This window comes from Nymphalis io, chromosome 6, assembly GCF_905147045.1.
Source record: "Nymphalis io chromosome 6, ilAglIoxx1.1, whole genome shotgun sequence".
Lineage (NCBI taxonomy): Eukaryota > Metazoa > Arthropoda > Insecta > Lepidoptera > Nymphalidae > Nymphalis > Nymphalis io.
The window spans coordinates 13816934-13840332 of record NC_065893.1 but is presented as its reverse complement, the minus strand read 5'-3'; the positions used below and the strand labels follow the sequence as shown (position 1 = coordinate 13840332).

Below are 23399 nucleotides of genomic sequence, written 5' to 3'. Positions count from 1 at the left end.
AAACTTAGATTTACATATTTCATGCGATTTTCTAACAGCTCCTTTATATTATATTCTACAAACAGTTGATTACTAATACAATACTATTCGACTTAACTACCTATTATCTACCTTAATTTGGCTTCCAAAGATAAAACGTTAGCGATGGTAAAAATGCCATTTTTTACGAATCCACGATAAATATCATTGATTATTTAGGAACTTGATCAAATGAAATCGTGTCAATTCAAAGTCAAATAATATATTTACTTATCTCTATTTCTCCTATTGTTATAGTCTATACAACAATGTAACAGTACAATAGGAACATATGTATTGGTCAATAAATAAACAACAATATATTAACACTAGAATTAATAGCTTAGACAGATTCATTTTTGAAAACCAAGCATCAATGTATCACTGTTAAACCTTATTCCATTGTAATAAGCAAAAGCGATCGTCAAAACAAGTTAAGGCTGAGTGGGGGCAGGCTCTTGCGCAGTGTGACGCGAGCTCGCGCGTATTGTACGCGGTTTTAACGATTTAATATCACTAAATCGACGAAGAACCGCAGTGAAAGTGACGAGGTTGTTATTAGTGATAGGTGATTCATATCAATACACAAAAGCGATTGTCGATTTCGATTATCTCGATACACTACGGTAGGTGAAATGGTTACCGCTTATTTCTATCGACTAATGAAAAACATTTATATACAATTGATTTTAGACTTTAGACAATTGTGTTATAGGTTGAAATTGCGTGATATTATCATTACTTCTAATAATGACTTATCTACTTAATATGTAGTAATGTGTAATAACATGAGTCGTGATAGTTTAGTATTTAAGTTACCTATAAATAATGTTAGGGAAGATTTACATAACTACGTGTATCGAGTGAAAGACGCGGCTTGAATCATTATTAATATTGCCTAAATTGTCAAAATCTAAACAACACAATTTGTGTACCTTTTTTTCTTGACTTAAATTAAAAATAAATAACAATTTTATTTTAATTTAAATTAGTTTTAAAAATATATATTTTTGCATTGATAATATATACGCAATCAATGATGCATTTATGAAAATGCTAATAATGATTAATAAAATTGATTTTGTTTCGTAAACCAGAAGTTTTATCGGTTATCTCTTCCGTATGTGATGAAGGTCAGAACCGTATAGAAGGGATTGGACTTGTTTTGTTTATACGAAGATTTCAAGGTTTGATCAGATATGGCTATTCAAAATTGAACCGTAATCATATGGAATAAGCTATAAATTTGCATGCATCGTTTAGACTGAAATGCATTTTTAAAGGGATAGTGGTTTTTAAATTTTCGATTTTTTCGTATTTCGATCGAATAAAATCCTATATCGCCTTAAAATTTTTTGTGTAGCAATCAGATTAATAATATAAGCACATACTATGTGATACTTGAAAAACAGAAATATGCTAACGATAAGTAAAAAAGTAGCCTATCACGATTCCAGTAACAGCCTGTAAATGTCACACTGCTGTGCTAAGGCCTCCTCTCCCTTTTTTGAGAAGGTTTGGAGCTTATTCCACCACGCATTTCCAAGGTCAAGATCGCTTCATACCAAAACTTTAAATCTATTCAGTGGTTTAGCCGCGAAAGCGTAACAGACATGCAGACAGTGTTACTTTCGAATTTATAATATTATTGTAGATGAAGCAAACAAGACAGATATTGGTGTGTCAGGAGGAGAGTGTTCTACCATGTTTTCTTAAACTAGATAGGTATTTTTATTTTTATTTCTCTCCTCTTTTTAATTTCATACATGTGCTGGAATATTAAAAAGTCAAATGGTTCAAAATTTAGTACCAAGATTTTATTGCCAAACATCTGATACGTAAGTAAAACCGGCTAAGAATTACCTATAAAATTGTCTACATAATAATATAACAATATATAATATCGATCATTTTTATATTATTATTTTATAATATAATTTTGTACAAGTTCATTTGCTTTGTGCAAGCCTGTCTGGTTGGCTAGCATGCACTCATAGCAAATTCTATTACCAAATAGCAATACTACAGTAATAATAAACAAGGGCCATTTATGGTGCATTGATGATGTAAGGGATGACGTCAGGAACGCTTACAATTCTAACCAATTTTAAATAAAAAAAAGTATAATATACTACAAACAAGCACGCATAAAAGCTTATATATGTTATGTGTGTTATTTCCGGTGAATAGAATACTCCACCTCTTAACCCCTAGGGTTATGTGAGAATTTTTTTTTGTGTTAAGCGAATCTATCAATACTATCAACATTTGGGTCTCGTCAACGGTGAAAAACCCTCCCTTCAACACATGCAATACTAAGGATGCCTATCGGCTAGACGACCTTCAGTAAATGGGACAAGGCCAAGTGAAGGTAATGATGAGTTATGAAGTAATTATTATTTATGTATAGTAATAATAAATGTCTCAATATTGAGCTAAAGGCTCCACTCCTTTTTAGGAGAAGGTTTGAAGCGTATTCCACACTTCCCTCAATGGTGGAATACCATATGTGACAGGTTTTCATTTGCTCACGAATGTATTCTTTACCAAACAATTCAAGAAGATTAACGGTGCCTATGTGAATAAAATACTTCCGGTTAAGGCCAAATTAAAAATTATATTGTGTCTATATATACGAAATTAAAAGTGAACCGAAAGCGAACCTCTTTGATGAACCAAAAATCAACATTAAATAAGTTAATAAAAATTAATTTCGAAAACGACCTAAATAAATATAATTCGACGATCATTAACTAATTGGGCACTTATTAAGACATAAAAATGCCCTGCATGAAACATATAAAACCTACTTACTGAAACTTGGTCAGCAACTAGAAGGAGACAAACAAGATTCCAATTAAATAGACGGCATTCCGCAATTTCCGCTCTTCGAATACCTGAAGTAGGTATTTTAAAGAGAGGTTTGTTATCGTTATTTCGTTTTAAAACAAGAAGTATTAATTGAAACTTAACATAATTTATTTGTTGTACGTCACATTTTAAGCTATAATATAGTATAGTACTTGGCAGGGCTTAATGATAGGTCACAGGCACAAGGGACATAATAATTAAGTTTCCAAGGTTGGTGGTGTATTGACGTTGTTAGAAATGGTTAATATTTTTTACTGCGCCAATGTCAGAGGGCTGTGACTTTAACCACCAGGTGACACACTTATGAGTACACAGTACCATTTGTCATTCCGCCTACTGGTTAAAAAATCCTGCTGGTTTGCAATATCTTCGTCTTTTTTAGTAATCCGTTAAAAGTAAGAAATCTAAAAGTAGTCAAAGTTTCTACGTAATAATCCCATTAAGGTCCAATAATATTACGGTTTGCGTAAAATCCCAATGGACGTTTCCCAATGGAGAATTCCCAATTTCCAACGTTACCCGAACGACTTGTATCCATTTGTTAGAAATAGGTCCGTGAAATTGAATTATTTTTATCGTTCAAAGCTACAAAATGACGCAGAAGGATCGTATTTTGCATTCATGTAAGGATTTTTGTCATGGATGAGAACAAAAATAGCCGCTTCACTAATAAATGTGACTCAGCGACTATATTGTTAAACACTGATTTCTCCCTTTCTTTTGATTGATTTTTCATTCGATTCAATTGATTTGACATTCGAAAGAAGAAGACACAGCATTGTTTAACTTATCACCCGTTAACAACGTTTATAAGTAAGCCGCAATTAATTATAATTTTTATTTTCGTTAATTGTAAGTTTCTTTTAGAATATTTTAAGTATCCCTTAAAACTTAGCATACTAAAACTAAATGAATGCAAGTTATATGCGCTGGTTATAAATTTGTATAATAGATAACAGTAACAGCCTGTTAATGTCCCACTGCTGGGCTAAGGCCTCCTCTCCCTTTTTTGAGGAGAAGGTTTGGAGCTTATTCCACCACGCTGCTCCAATGCGGGTTGGTGGAATACACATGTGGCAGAATTTCGATGAAATTAGACACATGCAGGTTTCCTCACGATGTTTTCCTTCACCGAAAAGCACGAGATGAATTATAACAGAAATTAAGCACATGAAAATTCAGAGGTGCTTGCCCGGGTTTGAACCCACGTTCATCGGTTAAGATTCACGCGTTCTTACCACTGGGCCATCTCGACTTATAATTATAAATAGATAATTATCTGGTAAATGCTTTATTTTCCTTTCTTAATTAAAATGTTTTAGCATGCATATTGTGAGCGTACTTATTTAAAATAAATAAATAAGAGTCGAAATGGCCCAGTTACTAGATGAATCTTGACGGGAGTGGGGTACAAACCCGGGCAAGCACCACTGAATTTTCATGTTCTTAATTTGTGTTTATAATTCTGCTAGTCCTTGGCGGTGAATGGAAACATCGTGAGGAAACCTGTAAACCTCAGATGAAAATTTTCCACATTTCTTCATTTCTTCATTCATTCTTTTCCACAAACCTTATCAGAGAGCCTAGAGCCCAGCTGTGGGACATTTAGAGGCTGAAATGATTCGAAAGAAAGCAGTGGTTTTTTTAAGGGGAAAATTTAAACAATATGTTTTAAATAATTATTATAATTTTACTTTTCTATTTAAAAGAAACGATTCTCTATATAATTAAAAATGTTGGTTAAAGCAATAGCATAAAATCGTCGCCATTTAGAATTTAGAACTCTAGTGAAACTCGTAAAGGAAAATTTTTAAATGAGTTTCTGCGATTTGAATATTAAATATTAAAGTCGACTGGGATAGTAATCAAGTGCAATATTTAGTTGAACGAAAAGCTATAATTATATTTTTTTAATAATATTTTTAAAAACTATTTGCATTTAGGACTTAAATGCTTAGTGATATTTTAAATGTTGTGTGTGTTTCTTTTTTTGTTACTCTTTCAAATCTTAACTACTAAACTGTTTCTTATAAAATTCTGCGGATATGTTGTCAGAGGTACAAAAGAAATACAAGCGAATTAAAAACAAAAAATAACTAAGCTCCAGTCACCAGTCGAAAAACTAAGTCGATCTGTTATATATTTTAAAAATAGAAACACTATTACTCATCCAAGGTCCAAGTGTTCAAACCACAAACTGCAAAAAGATGTATTCTCCTTTTATTGGGAAAGTGGATAAAAAGTAATGGTAAATAAAGTGGTTACTGATGGTATGGCTTTGTGCAAGCTCGTTGGTCCCAAATTCAACTCAACCCAATCATTAGATATTAAACAGCAGTACTTGGTATTGTTGTGTTCCGGTTTGAAGGGTGAGTGTAAAAACAGGCACTAGGGACATTTTAGTTCCCAAGGTTGGTGGCGCATTGGTGATGTAAGCGATGGTTAACATTTGTTACAATGGCAATGTCTATGGGCGTTGGTGACCACTTACCATCAGGTGGCCCATATGCTCGGTGATTTCCTATTCTATACAAAAAAAAAAATATTGTGCGTAAGTACTTATGGTTCGTTAATGTTGTACGGTACATAGGTTTAAGCTTTTCCTATTAAACGTGTTATATAAAACAATAGTACAGACAAATTCTAGCATTATTGCATTATTTATTTACCAATCATTTCAATATTCTTAAGAATATTTGGTGGCTCGTCCACCTTTTTTTTTAATGAGTAGGTACTCATTAAAAAAAATGTAAAATGAAATACATTCGTGTCACATATGGTAAGTTTATCTTTAAGATCAAACTTAGTGTTTTTATTTAAAACTTTATTTTATACAAAGGAAATTTACATACAATTCAATATAGTAAAACAATAATACAGAAAAACGAAAAAGTGCTCGAAACAATTATATTTTCTTTCTCTTAATAAAGTTAATCCCGAATCCATCCCGAATCCAACGGGATGGATGCGGTCTGCCCAAGAACGGGATGGTTGGCGTTCTATGGGGGCTTTCGTCCAGCAGTGGACGGCAAAAGGCTGAAAAAAAAAACAGGGATAAAAAGCAATCATTACTCTTAGCTCAAGTATATGTTAGAACTGAAGAAAACCTTTATTTTCTTCTTCTGATAGTTGTAGACTTATTTGTGCTAAAATACTCCGCGCGGTCTCACCCGCGTTAAACGTGACTGATCCGCCCCCGTGGATTGTAGCGTGATTGACCTTAAAACTTTCTCAATAAATTGGCTATCTAACGCAAGAATACTTTTTTTATTTATATAAGTTATTTAAAGGTAAAACACACACACACACATATATATATATATATATATATATATATATATATATATATATATATATATATATATATATATTCACACATATATATATATATATATATGTGTGTGTGTGTGAATTTCATTCAAAAACAATGTCAAACACGTGATGTACTTTGCTGATATCTAAAATGGCATTTTTTTATTGCCATACATTATTCAACATCTGGACCAATGTGATCTCAATTCTATGTCCATATATATGGACCAATGTGATCTCAAATTTGTCTACCCTTCTCTCTTGATCGGAATAAGCTATACGTAAAACGAAGTTTTTCTTATTTAGAAAATTTTGATTTGATACAATCTTAAATCCTTAACAAAATTAATTATTAATTGCTAAATGTGTTCGAACGTCTTTAGAACAAAGTAAAACTTACCTCTCTCAATTTTCCTTCGAAACGGAAATATCCAGAAAACCGCCAAATACCTGACCTAGTAAAACTTAATCGTTTTGTTTTACGTGAAAAATTTTACACGTTTGCATGTTAAATGAGTAAATTGAACCGGTTGAGTAATGACGGTGAAAATGCAGGTGCGGCTTCGCTTTATATTGTAAACATTCAAAAAGTTGATTCCAATATTTTATCTCATTTTTATCTCATTATCTCATTTCAAAAAAGTAAACTAACAGCCTCTCTTTTTGAAGTAGCTTGGACCTTATTCCACGACACTGCTCCAACAGCGTTCACATGTAGTAGAAGTTTTCCAACCGATGTAGCTTTCCTCATATTTTTTCTATCATCACCGAGCAAGAGATGAATTGTAAATAAAAACCACGCGCTTGGTTATAGGCCTTTGGGAATGTCCGTCTGGGTAGGTATCACCCGCGCACCATATATTCTATCACCAAACAGCAAGACTTACATTCTCTACATCATCTCGAGTTCAATCAAAATAACGTAATTATGATATATGAGACATTGGTTAATAATAAATTATCGGATGATACAAAGTCGCACGAGTTGTAACAGGCGTCCTTAACATTAAAGCAGTATTCTCCAGACAATATATTAATAATGAGCTATTTGTAAAATTTGTAGGAACTGGCAGAATAAATAAAGAAAACTCTATAAATACATACATGATAACATCAGTCTGCTAACCATGTAATCTACGTCGGAAACTCAGGTTCATCTCCAGTTAACCTTATTTCTGATTTTATCCTTCAAAGATACACCGAGATTAGCTCGCTACATAGTACGCTGTGTGACCTTAAATTTGTAGACGAATTTGTAGTCCCGCAGTTAGTGTCCACGCTTCGGGACCAAAAGAAATACACTTAAATAATAAATTAAGTTAAGTTTGTTAGAAGAAAAACTTAAAGGCAGTTAGTATATTTTATTCTAGCTGTCCGGTCATGCGGACAACGCTAAGTTTTATAAAATAATCTTAATCTGCGGGAGGCGTATAAGACTAAGGAAGTTTTCGTTGAGCGCATCCATCAATCGAGTATGTAAGCCCATCAACCGTATGATTAAGGAAAACTTTCTCCTTTTTAATGTAGTGTACACATCGGACCGATGCCAAATATGATGAAATTATGATTATGTTTGTTTGTTAATAAACACACTTATGATATTTTAAAAACCTATCTATTTTATATAATGTATAATCAGATACGCAAGTCGAATCGCCAGAAAAAATGACTACAAATTTAGATGTTTAATAATATAATAATAGGTAATTAATACTTAAAATGACTATAATTTGTATCAGTTTTGTCAATTCGCTTCTTGGATATGTATAAATGATTGTAATTCCGAACGATTTTTTTTTAATTGTAATTTTATAAACCGAATGCAGTCGACAATGAAGCTGCATCACAGGTTTCATTTCATTCAAGTTTACTTTGTGGTAGGGCTTTGTGCAAGCCTGTCTACCGCCAAACAGCAATACTTTTGTTGTGTTCCGGTTTGAAGGGTGAGTGAGCGTGTGACTACAGGCACTTGGATCCCATTGTTTGTAACGCGTTGACGATGTAAGGGATGGTTAATAATTCGTACAGAGCTATTATCTATAGCGGCACCCGTTACCTCTAACTATCAAGTGACTTGTTTGTCAGTCTGCCAACCTATTTATAAAATATATACATAATGAAGCAAACACCTGTAATTTATTTAAGTTATATATTAACATCTATCTATCTATTTGACGAGCCGGTTGGCGTGGTTGGTAGATACTTGCCTTTCACGCTGAAGGTTGTGGGTTCGATTCCCACCCAGGACAGACATTTGCGTGCATGAACATGTCTGTTTGTCCTGAGTCTGGGTGTAATTATCTATATAAGTATGTATTTACAAAAGAAAATTAGTATATGTAGTATATCAGTTGTCTGGTTTCCATAACAGAAGCTCTGTAGAAGCTTAATTTGGGATCAGATGGCCGTGTGTGAAAAAAGTCCCAGGATATTATTATTAGTCCCAGGATATCTATCTACGTTAATATTAATTTCTTTATACTTTATAAAAGACGAAAGACGCTACATACAAATGAAAGCGACTCAATCGCATACGTATTTTAAGTGAGTAAGTCTAAAGATATATAAAGTCATGCTTTTACGTGTTTTTTACTTGTACTAATACGTACATCGTTATTCGTGGCAAGACCCCGCATCGTATCTGCCCATTACCGTACGTTAATTTAACATTAATATAACCAGATGCCAATCACGACTTTTAAAATATGACTACATATTTTTAACTGTACTTTCACTATATAAGCTCGTATAATGTAAAAATAAATAAACAATTTGTATTTAAATATTCAACACGAACATTTTAATGGGGTTATTATTGTAGAACTACATATAACTAAATTCAAATGACACTTATAAATCTTAAATATAAAAATCAAAGTATGCTTTTTCAAACAGTTTTTAATAATCATTTTAAGAGATGAATTTAAATTAAATGTCATCACAATCGAAATGATGAGTCTACCAAGAAGAAGCGACAGGAACTCAGTAACTTGGTAGGGCCTTGTGCAAGCCCGTCTAGATAGGTAAAACCCACTCATCAGATATTCTAACGCTACAGTAGTACTTGTTGTGTTTCGGTTTGAAGGGTGAGTGAGCCAGTGTAATTTCAAGCACAAGGGACATAATATCTTAGTTTCCAAGGTTGGTGGCGCATTGGCGATGTAAGCGATGGTTAACATTTCTTACATTGCTAATGTTTATGGGCGTTGGTGACTACTTACCATCAGATAGCCCATATGCACGTTCGCCTATCTATTTAATAAAAAAAATGTTTCCTTAAAGTTTTAAAATATAGACCAAGGCATCGCAGTAATTAAAAGGGAAAGGTCAGACGTTTATTTATGTTCCTGTCGTGTGCTCGTCAAGTGACATATTTTAATTTTAACTATTCCCATAATTTGTTTTAAGCGCGTGTTTGTTTATTTCTAATTGACGTTCATATATAATTATATTATATAAAAAGCAACGCTTCGCAGTTTCACCCGTTATATATTCATAAATATATTTATATTTAGGAAACTAATCTCCATAGACTTGTTTCCGTAACTAAGATCTTACTATTGTTTTACTTGCCTTCTATGTCACTTCGTCCCGATAAGCTATACAACTTTTAAAATATATAAAAAAATAAAAATTACTTTTGTATTTTTGCCATCGGAAGCCTTACGCGAACCAAATTACTATATCTGTTTATATCTTCGTTATGTTAATGGGGGCAGGAAATCAGAAACGTTCGAGAATTTCTTGGTTTCCCTGTAACTCTACCTTTGCGGAAATCAAAACAACTTTGGAATCTATTTATCACTTTTTAATTTTAATCTTGGATGACTATAATGTTTAGTTACAGTACTGTATCTGCATTTTTTGCAAATCACCAATTTCTCTTATACTTATCACTTTTCATCCAACCAAATTTCCGGATTAACTAACTGAATACTTTCAATCTTATTGTGATAAAAAAAAACATTATAATTTGTAAAAATATTATAATAGATAGTAAATTTGAAGACAACTAACAACTAACTTATATACTTGTAATTTTAGTATGTATTGATACAATTTATTTATTGATATATAATACGTGTATTTAATATTGATATTGTTGACATGTTCAGTTATAGATTAATGTTATTTTATATACCACCTATCCTATGAGTTATTCCTTATACCGTTGGTTGCCTGGAAGATCGCTATGTAGCGATAAGGTCGCCAAAATTGTATGTTACTTTAATTTAGGCTGTATCCATATTTTGTTTTTTTTTTTCTCTTTGTAGTTTACGATAAAGTAAATTTAAGGATGTGAACCGCCACTCATCCCGAGTCAATAAAGAAATCATCTGGACTCTACAACGTGAAATGCAGACCAATATTTATAATACAAATGAATATCATATTCCTATTTGTATATTTTAATCGTGAAACGTAGATAGTGATGCTGCCTGGTAACAAATATGCAGGTACATACACCGAATCACGCACAATACGTCTGTGATGAAACTAAAAAAATAACTATAAAACATCACAACTACGGAGGCGGAGCAGTAATGACCGCTAGTAGCAACGCAGCAGCTAGACACTCTTAATTAACATATCGTATAATAGGTAACAGCGAGAACCACCTTTAAAAATATGGTATACATAGCAAAATAAATATTTCAATTATTTTAGTGTAAGATATACATTAGTCGGTAGTTATTGCTTTTTCTTTTTTTATAGTAAAGGAAGGCGGACGAGTATATGGGCCACCTGATGGTAAGTGGTCACCAACGCCCTTAGACATTGGCATTGTAAGAAATGCTAATCATCGCTTACATCACCAATGCGCCACCAACCTTGGGAACTAAGATGTTATGTCCCTTGTGCCTGTAATTACACTGGCTCACTCACCCTTCAAACCGGAACACAACCAATACCAAGTACTGCTGTTTTGCGGTAGAATATCTGATGAGTGGGTGATACCTACCCAGACGAGCTTACACAAAGCTCTACCACCAGTAAATAGGTTTCCCATAGGTAACATATAATATCAAAGGCCACCAGCCACCTGGTATCGTAAAAGTACTGCCCGATATAATGGACGTGACAATGGTAACAATGAGAAATTATTGGACAAAATTTATAAAAAAAAATACTCATGATAAAACACATACGTAGATATACATTTCTTTCTAATAACAGATTCCATTCTTTTTAAATCTATAAATAGAATCGTTTTTAAATATCATAAATAAAGTGAAATGACAAGAATCCTGCTGAATTGCAAGAATGTTGCTCTTAAGCTTCTAATATTTGAATTTCAGTCAAATAATTTTAAAATTATTGTCTGAAAATATCTGCTGCTATATATATATTTAAAAGGTTGAGTGAGGACAAGTACAAAGGTCAATGGATGACAATTATATTACTCTTCTTGGGGAAAGAAGCATGCTGTTCTATAAGAACTCACTTCGTACTTCATTTGTGAGAAATGTTGGAAACGGACATATAGTTATATGCTATTTTAATGCTTGTATCATTTAAATGTTACATTCATTATAGTCAATGTTGTATATCACCTTCTTACATATTACAATCATGGTCTACGATGTTTTGTAAGTGTGCTCTGGGGGTTTTGACGTGTCCACAATTTATTTAATATTAAATCATCGTTAAGACAATATAACATTTAAAAATATATTCATATACTTTCTATGTAGTTAACTGTAAAATAAACAACATTTTTACATCAAAAACGGTTTCTTCATAATAAACAAGTCAAAGAAACGTTTACAAACAACCTTAAAAAAAATAGAGACAATCAAATTCGAATTTAATTAAAAAATCGAATCGTAATAAAAAAATGTAAATAACTAATCGTAAGATGAATAGCTATTTAAATTATATTTTATCTGTGATAAAAATACGTTTAAATGCAGAATGTTATTTCTATTTAAAAAAAGTCCGTGTATTGTGTTTTGCGCTAAGCTAATCTCACAATATGTCCATATACTCCTTGCGCATGCTAATTAACTTGCAATCACTACTACAAGTAATAATTCTCTTTAAACCTAGTACCTACTGAGTAAATATTCTTGAGCTTCTTTACAACATTTCTCACGAAACACTCATTACTTTCCCAAATCACACCGCACGGTAAATTGAACCTTATTGTCTATAAAGATATACTGACAATAAACAGTGAATTCTATAATCAGGTACTGAATAAGAGTTTAAACAATTTTAAGCAATATTGCTAGGAAGTTAAAAGTCAATTTCGGTTGAATTGTATAGCCTAGCAAAGTCTATGTTTTAACATCCGTTTATATATATAGGACGTATTGACGTAACGTGCTTCTTGCAAAGGACAGAAGCCGATGCGGATTTAGTATTGATAAATAGAAGGAACTAAGTTATGAAATCCTTGCGTCATAATTGACATTTTATTTTTTTTGCATAACAATAACAATTATATACAGTGACTCGATTGCCTCTATGGGTAGACCTGCGATAAAAAAGTCAGTATGTTTTTTTCTATCTAAAAGTTCGATAGTGACCTGGAGTCTGGAAGTTGAGGGTCATGAGAGTGAGGGAAAAGAAGTTGCTCTAATGTTTGCGGATACACTTGTGCATGTCTTGCGCAGATAGCTAGACTCCCTTGAAAATGCCGAAATCGGTAATGTCGTAATAATCGGACATTATTTACATTGAAGACTTAAAATAAGTATATACAAATCTATATTAAGAATATGTACTGCATATATTGAAATCCGGTTCTCTGTGCGATTTAACCAAATCATATAAAAATAAACTTCAAGTGGAGTCGTTCTTACAAGCACTTTTAAATCATTACTATAAAAGATTATAAAACGTAAACCGGTTCAAAATACAGATTCTACTTAAAATAACCAGCAAGGGTACTCGCAGTTTCATATTACATTTATTCGTTAATTACAGCTTAATATTGTATATCTAACATACAATTCAACGAATACAGTGTAATTACAGGCACAAGGGACATAAAATCTTAGTTCCCAAGGTTGGTGGGGCATTGGCTATAAGTGATGGTTGACATTTCTTACAATGCCAATGTCTAAGGGCGTTTGGTGACCACTTACCATCAGGTGGCCCATATGCTCGTCCACCTTCCTATTTTATAAAAAAAAAAAAATAGTAATTTCACTTTTTTACAAGAACAAGCTAAAACCCGGCATGCGTTGCAACGCCTTTTTTATTATAAATAGGTAGGCAGACAGGCCTCCGGATGGTAAGTGGTCATCATCGCCCATAGACATTTGTACTGTAAGAAATAATAACCCTTATGTCACAACTGTACAAAGTTTTCATCTTAGATAAGTGATACGTTACCACATGAAATACAAAACAAAGTATGTTTCATTAATTAATATTTCAAGAGTTGAGATGGCCCATCGGTTAGTACACGCGAATCTTAACCAAAAGCGGGTTCAAACCCGGGAACGGAACACTAGATTTTTATTTGTTTGGCTTTTGTTTATAATTCATCTCGTGCTCGTCGGTGAAGGAAAACTTCTCGAGAAATCATTGGACGACTGTGGTGGAATAAACTCCAAGACTTCTCCTCAAAAAGAGAGAAAACCTTGTCTCAGGACAATTACAGGATGTTACTTTCATATTATTCGATAAGTATGTGTCGTGTTTCAAAACTACACTATAATAAAAACAATAGTTTTAATAATACAAATAATAATAAGTCACCTTGCTTTATTAATTACACTGTAATTATCCTCGAATTGATGTCCTCGTGTCTGTACTTGTAACTAGGGTCATTGAACCATAATGATGGGGCTTCAAATCCCACACAGCTCGTTCCAATGACTGACTATCTTTGATCCTATTTTAACATATGTTAATAGAAAGAGATGGAATATAGAGAAATTAGCGAAGGCATAACAGCGAATGGTTTAAATGCTTTCACACGACCGTGTATTGCAGTAAATATTGTAGAAACTAAGGTTTATCTTAGGAAATTAAATACATATTGCGCGGGACTTTAGTTAATGACATTGATAATTTAGAAAGTATTAAAATTGCGCCGCTTGAAACCACTTTCATTTTAATTTCGTCAACGCGAAATATCTAAGAATTTAATTTACGAATATAATAGTTATAAATTATATTTTTATTACTTTAATTTTCTCTTCAGATATATATTTTTTAAATTATTGACGTATAACGAATACGTTTAAAAATTTTTTTTTTTTAATGTACGAAGCGTTTTTTTTTAAGTTGGTCATACAATTTGTTTGATGTTAATTGGTGAATAGTTTATTGAAGATTTTAATATTAATGATATTAAGTTTAATGCTATCGTGAAAGGAGTTCGCGCGGACATTCCGTGGGCGGATCTAATAGTTTACACCAGAATATATATTACTCAAAATGACAGGCAAGTGATCATATGACAGGGTGATGAAATCCATGAACAAAATTTATATATTAAAAAATATTACCAAGAATTTATTTGAACACGATCTAGTGTGTCGTGGTATATTGTCTTTGAACTTGATTAAAATTGTGAATGAGGAAAAACCTGAAATAAAAATTACTTATCCTACGTCAGGATATTGCTTAAAATATAGCTGACAAAGTATGTTTGACGGCTGTGTCTCTTTCTGTCATCATTGATTTTCCATTATAAAAAAGAAGAGAGAGCATTGTTTAACTAATCACGCATTAAAACATTTACAGCCTTACTTGTAGACGTTATTTAGCGGCTGGTTAATTAGGCAATGCATTGTCTTTTTCTTTCCAATGTCAAATAAAAAAAGATAGAAAGAGCGAAATCAGTTTTTAACTAAGCAGCCGCTAAGCAACGTTTATAAGTAAGGCCGTTAAATATAGTCGTTTATTTGGAATAAATATATAGTAATAATAAAAATAATTACAAAAAACGTCCCGCAGTGCTATTATAAGAACTTACTCATAGACTTAAAGGACGGTGATACGCGATTTTGATGCGTTTCACGTACCTTTTAAATGTTATAATAATTATAGGATGTCGTATAACACCTTTTGACTTTTCACGATGGTGTTCTGCGGTTAATTTCGACTTTGTTCTTAAATAGCTCGACTACAAATTGTGTAAATTTTAATAACGTACGGCTATATGACGTATGTTATTAAAATTATATGTTGTCTTTGTTGTCTTTGATTAAATAATCTTTCAATCAAAGACGTTTATAAAACCTCATACATTAATTGTTTTTTTTTATATATTACTATTTACTCTTAATTATTATTACTTATAGCATTGAAAAAACCTTCTCCTTAATGGGAAGAGAGGAGGCCTTAGCTCTTAGCTCAGCAGTGGGACATTCACAGGCTGTTACTGGAGTGTACTATAGCATTGAATAAAATTTTGAATTTAATATTTAAAAAAAAATGTACGGACGCATCCTGACTTCCATCATCCGGACTTAAAAGTTTCATCAACTGTTTTTTTTTAATACTATAATATTAATTTTATAAAAAAAACCTATATGTAGACTCATGTACAAGGTAAGCTAAAAATAAAATATTACGAACAAAATCCATGAAAGATTTCAACTTATATTTCAAGATACCTTTTTGTTTTTCTAATCGATTGAACTTGAATAGTGTTGATCAGGCATTTAGATTATGTAAATTTTTGATATTTTCAATATAAAGCATATTGATAATATAAAATTGACAATATACAATTGTTAAATATTTTGGTTTGTACTAATCTGCCTGGACCTGACCTTATAATTGCGATCCATAATTATGAAACACTCCTCATCATTTTCAGGCTTGCAAAATACCATCCAGGTCAGTATAGGAATCCAGAATGCAACAACTTGCAATTAATAAAATTTAAAGCGTCAATTGTGCAATGGTTTATGGGTAAATGTCGCAGGTTCGATTCTGATGCCTTGGGCTGTTCTCATCTAATCTCATTCTAAATAGTTGTTAGTACTTCCTTAAAAACGGGCATTGATATCGCAATGAAAACACACACAGGAAGACGACAACTGACACACAAAAATTGTAATCCTGTTGATTGTTATGCTGCTTAGAAATAAATACATGAAGATATATAAAAAACTACCAAACTGATGAGACAATAGAAAGACAACAAAGGCAACGGACAAAGGACAATATGTCTGTGGAGATTAGAAAATCTAAATTAAAAAAGAGAAACACCGATCTACATGAAAATGTTCATAACTGTTTTTGTATTTAAGTATCCGGTATTGAGGCATTGAGCAAGGCGACCATTCCCAACGGAAAGTAGTAAGTTTTTGTTTTATAGAATGGATGTAACGAGCATATAAGCCACCTGATGGTAAGTGGTCACCAACGCCCATAGACTTGAAAAAATTAGCATTGTGAGAAATATTAACCGTCGCTTACATCGCCAATGCGCCACCAACCTTGGAAACTAAAATGTTATATCCCTTGTGCCTGTATTACTACGTACACATATTATATAAGTAGTCCTAGACTACTTTTTATTTTGATTCAGTACGGGTCAAAATTAAGTCACTTATCAAAATAGTGCTTTTAACTAAATCCCACAAACTTAACCGTAAAATAGAAAAAAATATTTCCTTATTGAATTACACGTTGAACTTTGAATTTGCTACGTATTACTAAATACATTATTTACGTGCATTAATTAATGTAAAATTAAGTTAAGTACTTGGCAATTTAATACGTGTAAATCGGCCTCAACTTTGGCTTAATTTTAAGTATACTAAGCGTTGTGTTCGATTTTTGATTCGAGTTTTTAAACAACATATTGATTTTGTTTCACGTATAATAATTATTCAAAGCGAAAATTTATATGCGCTCTCAAATTACAATACGGTCCTTTTTCCTTCGAACGGTCCAATAAATCCTTCCAAGGACTGAATTTTCTTGTATTCCAATTGATTTCGGCTTCTTATCACACACGTTTCAATGTAATATCCGTTGTCGTTATTGTCGTTGGTGATTGAAATTGTTATACAAATGTGCTTATCAGTTTTACATTAAATAATTCTATTTAAGTTAAAAGCCGTGTGATTCCGATTGAGTACAATAGACCTTGCCTATCTCTCATAAGAACCGGTTAATAGTTGAAATAAATATGAAATATTCACCAATAGATGTTTTGTTTTAAGCCTTTATAATGAAATTGAATTTTAACAAAATTTCTCTATATATGACCCACTCATAATATATTCTACCACCGACCAGCCAGTAACCAGGTGGTTAGTATTATTTTGTTCCGGTTTGAAGAGTAATTGAGCCTGAGAAACTAAATGTACAAGTGACATAATACAGTTGCCAAGGTTGGTAGCGCATTGGCGATGTGACTTTTAATGTCATGTCATAGATACAAGATGGATCCTTTGAAAAATTAAACACAGGAACTTTGTTTTAACATGCTTTTTAGAATAATCATACTGGTATACAAAAAAAACAGGCAGTCACAGGAACTTTTTTTTTAACGCTGGAAAAACGCATTACGCGTTTCCCCCACGGGAACAGTGGGGGGGTATGTGGGACTCGCCGGTGTCCAAGGCGCCGAGTGCGCCCCGAACATCGAAATACCCACTAAAAAACCAGCGGTACCCTTTCCGTCTTAACGAGGAGCGCCACGGGATCACTTTCGCATGCTTCCGTGACGCTCTGACGGCCGGCCCGCCTATGCGGGCCTCCTTTCTCTAGGGAGGGTTCCCAGGGTACTGTGAACCCCCCCTAGTCCCAGCGGTGCCTACTGTGGCGGGGAGAGAAGGTGCGCATAGCGCCGTTTTCTTCTCCCCGGTCTTTTCCGGCGGATCGGGAGTCACAGGAACTGCCGATAGAAGTGAAAACTTGAAACTGTTAAATATATTCGTCCAATTTCCACATCTATTGGCACTCCAAGTAATAATTCTATTCCTTTTGATTATATAGCTTTTTATTTATCAAAACACACAGTATGTCGCAAACTCGATACAAAATATTAATACAGCTTAATTTAAATAAATAACAGTTAAAACACACTTATATTATTTGTATATATTGTTAGTATTTACATAAATTTCAATCATTGTTATCTTCATTAATTTCCACAATACACATTTCTTTTAATAACAATGTTTTCTTTGTATGTTTCGTATAAACGTTTTTTATTAAAAGGATTAGTTTATAATAAAAATTTAATTAGTGTAGCATGAATAAAAAGGGTAAATTCTTAAAAGTTTTTATGTACCAGATAATTTAATTACACTAAAAATTATAATGAAGCCAAAAGTGACGACGCGCTTTTAGTTTTTATAATAGCTTATATTTGTTTTTGTCGCTTTATTGACGTTGTCCTGCTTGAATATTCTAATATATATACCAAATATCATTGCGATCGCTATATAGCATTATACATTTATTTATAGCATTATCGGTATCTCGCTGATATAACATCTTAATTCCCAAGTTTGATGGCACATTGGTGATGTAACGATTGGTTAATATTTCTTACGGTGCCAATATATATGGACGGTTGTGAACACACCATCCTATGGTCCATCTGCATATCCCATATTATAGGTAATATCAACAACCATTTATATATAAATATATATCAGATTTATCTCTGATATCGGTCTTACGCGCTACATCTACAATTTTTTATTTTATTTTTATTATACAGACAGTTTTAATATACAGTACAGTACAGTAACAGCCTGTAAATGACCCACTGCTGGGCTAAGGCCTCCTCTCCCTTTTTGAGGAGAAGGTTTGGAGCTTCTTCCACCACGCTGCTCCAATGCGGGTTGGTAGAATACACATGTGGCAGAATATTGATGAAATTAGACACATGCAGGTTTCTTCACGATGTTTTCCTTCACCGAAAAGCACGAGATGAATTATAAACAGAAATTAAGCACATGAAAATTCAGAGGTGCTTGCCCGGGTTTGAACCCACGTTCGTCGCTTAAGATTCACGCGTTCTTACCACTGGGCCATCTCGACTTGTTTTAATATAGATTAACGATAACTTACAATTCCAAATTTCATTGTAAATACTATAAAAACAATGTTTAACATCTTCTAGTTTCTCTTTCTTTGAAATAAATAGCAACTCACGATTTCGTGACTTCATAGAACTTTTATCAACTTTCTTGATCCAACATTATATAAATACGTTTCGCTTGTACAAACAAGAAAATTAGAACTGTACTTGAATATATTTTACTCGAGAATTAATTCTTATTTCATTTTTAGTAATGCTAACGTTAAATTTTTGACATATGCCTTATATACATATTAAGGCGAGCCGTGTTCAATTCTATTTTTGAATAGCGTGGGTGTATGTGTGATATAATATTACAGTAGTGTTAAAATTTTCTACGAATCCATAAATGTTACTTATTTATAAGTTATTAATACAGGAATAGAACGGTTGAATGGTTGGCGCTTAAAACATGTTATGGCTTTGTATCGCTTTGCTAGGTTTTTCATGGTGGTAGGGCTAGTAGTTGTGGCAGATATTCTACCGCAAAACAGCAGTACCCTGTATTGTTGTGTTCCAGTTTGAAGAGTGAGGGAGCCAGTATAATTACAGGCACAAGGGCCTCGTCCGCCTACCTATTCTATATATATATTTTTTTTATAGAATAGGAAGGTGGACGAGCATATGGGCCACCTGATGGTAAGTGGTCACCAAACGCCCTTAGACATTGGCATTGTAAGAAATGTCAACCATCGCTTATAGCCAATGCGCCACCAACCTTGGGAACTAAGATTTTATGTCCCTTGTGCCTGTAATTACACTGGCTCACTCACCCTTCAAACCGGAACACAACAATATCAAGTATTGCTGTTTTGCGGTAGAATATCTGATGAGTGGGTGGTACCTACCCAGACGAGCTTGCACAAAGCCCTACGACACAAGTTTGATTAGTGTGGATGCCACCGGAAATACAATTATGATATCGTTTCAGCAAACAACCCAGCTATTGTATCAAGTGTGTAATATTTTCAATTATGTTTTGCTGTAATTTAACTATTTTTGACATTTTTTTTGCCGTCTTTAAGAATAAGTGAGCCAGAGTTAGTGAGCAAAAAAAAGTGCAAAAACTAGCTTGTACAGAACATAGCATAGAAATGCAGACAAAAAAATATAATTAATATAAGCATTAAATTAAGTATATGTATACAAAAATGTAACAAAAAAGGCACAAAAAAAATATAGGATATAAATTAAAAAAAATTAGAATATAAACTTTAATAAAACGATATTTTATTATAAAAGGAAATTATATTTACATTGCAACCATAATTTATCCCAAGTAGGTATTAGACGAGGGGTAACTTTACAGCTCTCGTGGGAAATAATAGTACTCGTACAGTACAGTAACAGTAACAGTCTGTGAATGTCCCACTGCTGGGCTAAAGGCCTCCTCTCTCTTTTTGAGCAGAAGGTTTGGAGCTTATATCTCCAATGCAATTTGGTGGAATACACATGTGGCAGAATTTCAGTGAAAGTAGAGACATGCAGGTTTGCTCACGATGTTTTTCTTCACCGTCAAGTACCAGATGAATTATTATCAGAAATTAAGTACTGATAATTCAGTTGTGCTTGCCCGGGTTTTAACCCACGATCATCGGTTAAGTTTCACGCGTTCTTACCAATGGGCCATCGCGGCGTTTTTATATAGTATAGGTAGGCGTAAGAGCAAATGGGCCACCTGATGGTAAGCGGTCACCAACACGTACAGTCATATGCATTGACATTGTAACAAATGTTAACCATCGCTTACATCACCAATGCGCCACCAACCTCGTGAACTAAGATGTTATGTCCCTTATGCCTGTAATTACACTCACCCTTCATACCGGAACACAAAAATACCAAGAACTGCTGTTTTGCGGTAGAATATCTGATGAGTGTGCGGTTCCTACCTAGACGAGCTTACACAAAGACCTATCACCAGTAATGCACGATTCTTCACGATGTTTGCCTTCATCGCACGAGATGAATAATATAATAATAAATAAAAGTAGTCCTTGTCCTGATTAACATCTTCCAGCCACTGGACCATCTGTTATTTATATAATCTTTAGGAATAATTTGAAGCTATTGCAATCTCGGGCGCTGGGTTAAATTTGATAAAATTACTATTCAAATTGCGTACTTAGCGAGTGAAATGGAGCTCATCTTCGAAATATTATTCAGCACGAGTAAGAGAACTTGGATTATAAATAACCGGTGTAAAATTTAAGCAAAATATATTAGTTTGATGATTTTTCTTATATTTTAATATTTCGTCCAAATTTTATATACCAAAAAGTTTACATAATATAAGAAGGACGTTGGAATATTGATTGAGATAAATAGCCTTCTATATCGTTTGACCACTCATGATTAAAAATGCCACATGTATGTATTTCTTTATGAAGTTCATTATATTATCCTCTTTTTTGTAACTAGATGGCGCTGTAATACTGGATGCATATCTTTATACCGTTCAACAGATTGCGATGACATTTGGTATTTATTTATTTTTTTTTTTATAGAAAAGGAAGTCGGACGAGCATATGGGCCACCTGATGGTAAGTGGTCACCAACGCTCTTAGACATTGGCATTGTAAGAAATGTCAACCATCGCTTACATATCCAATGCGCCACCAACCTTGGGAACTAAGATTTTATGTCCCTTGTGCCTGTAATTACACTGGCTCACTCACCCTTCAAACCGGAACACAACAATATCAAGTATTGCTGTTTTGCGGTAGAATATCTGATGAGTGGGTGGTACCTACCCAGACGAGCTTGCACAAAGCCCTACCACCAGTAAATATATATACACAAGCCGGACTTCATCCTGATTTTACCATCGCCTATTTAGAAATCCACTTTTTCGATGATTTCGAGATCGAACCCAGGCAATCACCACTGAATATCCATGTACTTAATCCATGTCTTATTCGGCGTGGAAGAAAATCAGTGTGAGGAAACTTGCATGTTGATGCAACATGGTGGAGTTAGCTCCAAAGCTACACTTCAACAAAAGAGGAAACCTTAGCCCAGCCGTGGGATTTACAGGCTATTGCTTTTTTTACTTTTTTTTTTAAGTTGAACTTTATTTACATTTTTACAATTATTAAAAATTTGGTCATGAATAATTATTAAAAAACAAAAATTTCAAAAGTCATTGCTATGCACTAGTAAAATATTTATTGTTTTTTTATTTATTTGTTTGGGAAACATACAGCATAAAACAATACATAAACTTTTGATAACAAAATAAGTGTCATATAAGCCAACAAAGTTTCCATTTTTACATTGAAACATGGAGTGAACCTAACGAGAACAAGTTATTTAACAATTAATTAAAATATACAAAGTAAAGTATTAACAAGTAATTTAAAAATCAGAACAAAAAAAAATTATATATATATAAAAGAACACGGTTATTAAACATTAAAAAAAAACATTTTTCGAGCTCTAGGGCAATATTTTAAGATGAAACAAGAGCTTGATTAATTAAATGGCAATTAATTAAATATTTATCAACTTAGGATCTAAATTTTTCACGCAATTTCGCTTGTGGGAAATTTTTACTACTTCTCCAACTGGGATAAAAAGTAGATTTTGTCTTCTGTTTAAGCTATATAGGGTAATTGCGATCTCGTTTACACACTATTCTCATATCTTTAGCCGGCTTTACGGTTAGAAGAAATACGGTCGTGAAGATAAATCAGCTTAATATAATTTGTATTTCAAGCGTAATTCGTTATTGATAGTTAACATACTTTTTGATTATTTTTTTCTAATATTATAAGGTTTTATTATTTCTTGTTATACTTGAAATAACTTTTGTAATACAGGGAATCATTTGCATAATAATGCAGCTTGACACATGTGCAGGCTTCCTCGCGATATTTTCCTTCACTGCCGAGTACGAGATGAATTATAAACACTAATTATGAACGTGAAAATTCAGTGCTTGTACCCGCTGTCTTCGGTTTATGTTGCAAATAGGAAAACAAATTCAAATTGAATCAAATCCTTCCGAAAAAAAATATTAAATTGCATATGCTAAGTTATAAACGACAAAGAAATTAGAAATAAATTATTTCACATAATTATTTACATATAAAAATATAAAATATAACTATAAAAATTTATGTTCAGCAAAAATAAAAAAAATATTTTGTTGCTGTCCATACTAATAAGCACTTTCGGC

General features: G+C 33.0%; 1 protein-coding gene across 1 annotated transcript in view; it reads left to right on the top strand.

Annotated features, from left to right (window-relative positions):
• The first annotated feature begins 457 nt into the window (after positions 1–457).
• LOC126768912 (tyrosine kinase receptor Cad96Ca) overlaps positions 458–23399 on the top strand; it is a 79434-nt gene continuing 56492 nt past the window's right edge. Inside the window, exon 1 of the mRNA XM_050487332.1 lies at positions 458–644. The gene's annotated coding sequence lies outside the window, so the exon portion shown is untranslated. The remainder of the gene's footprint in view (positions 645–23399) is intronic.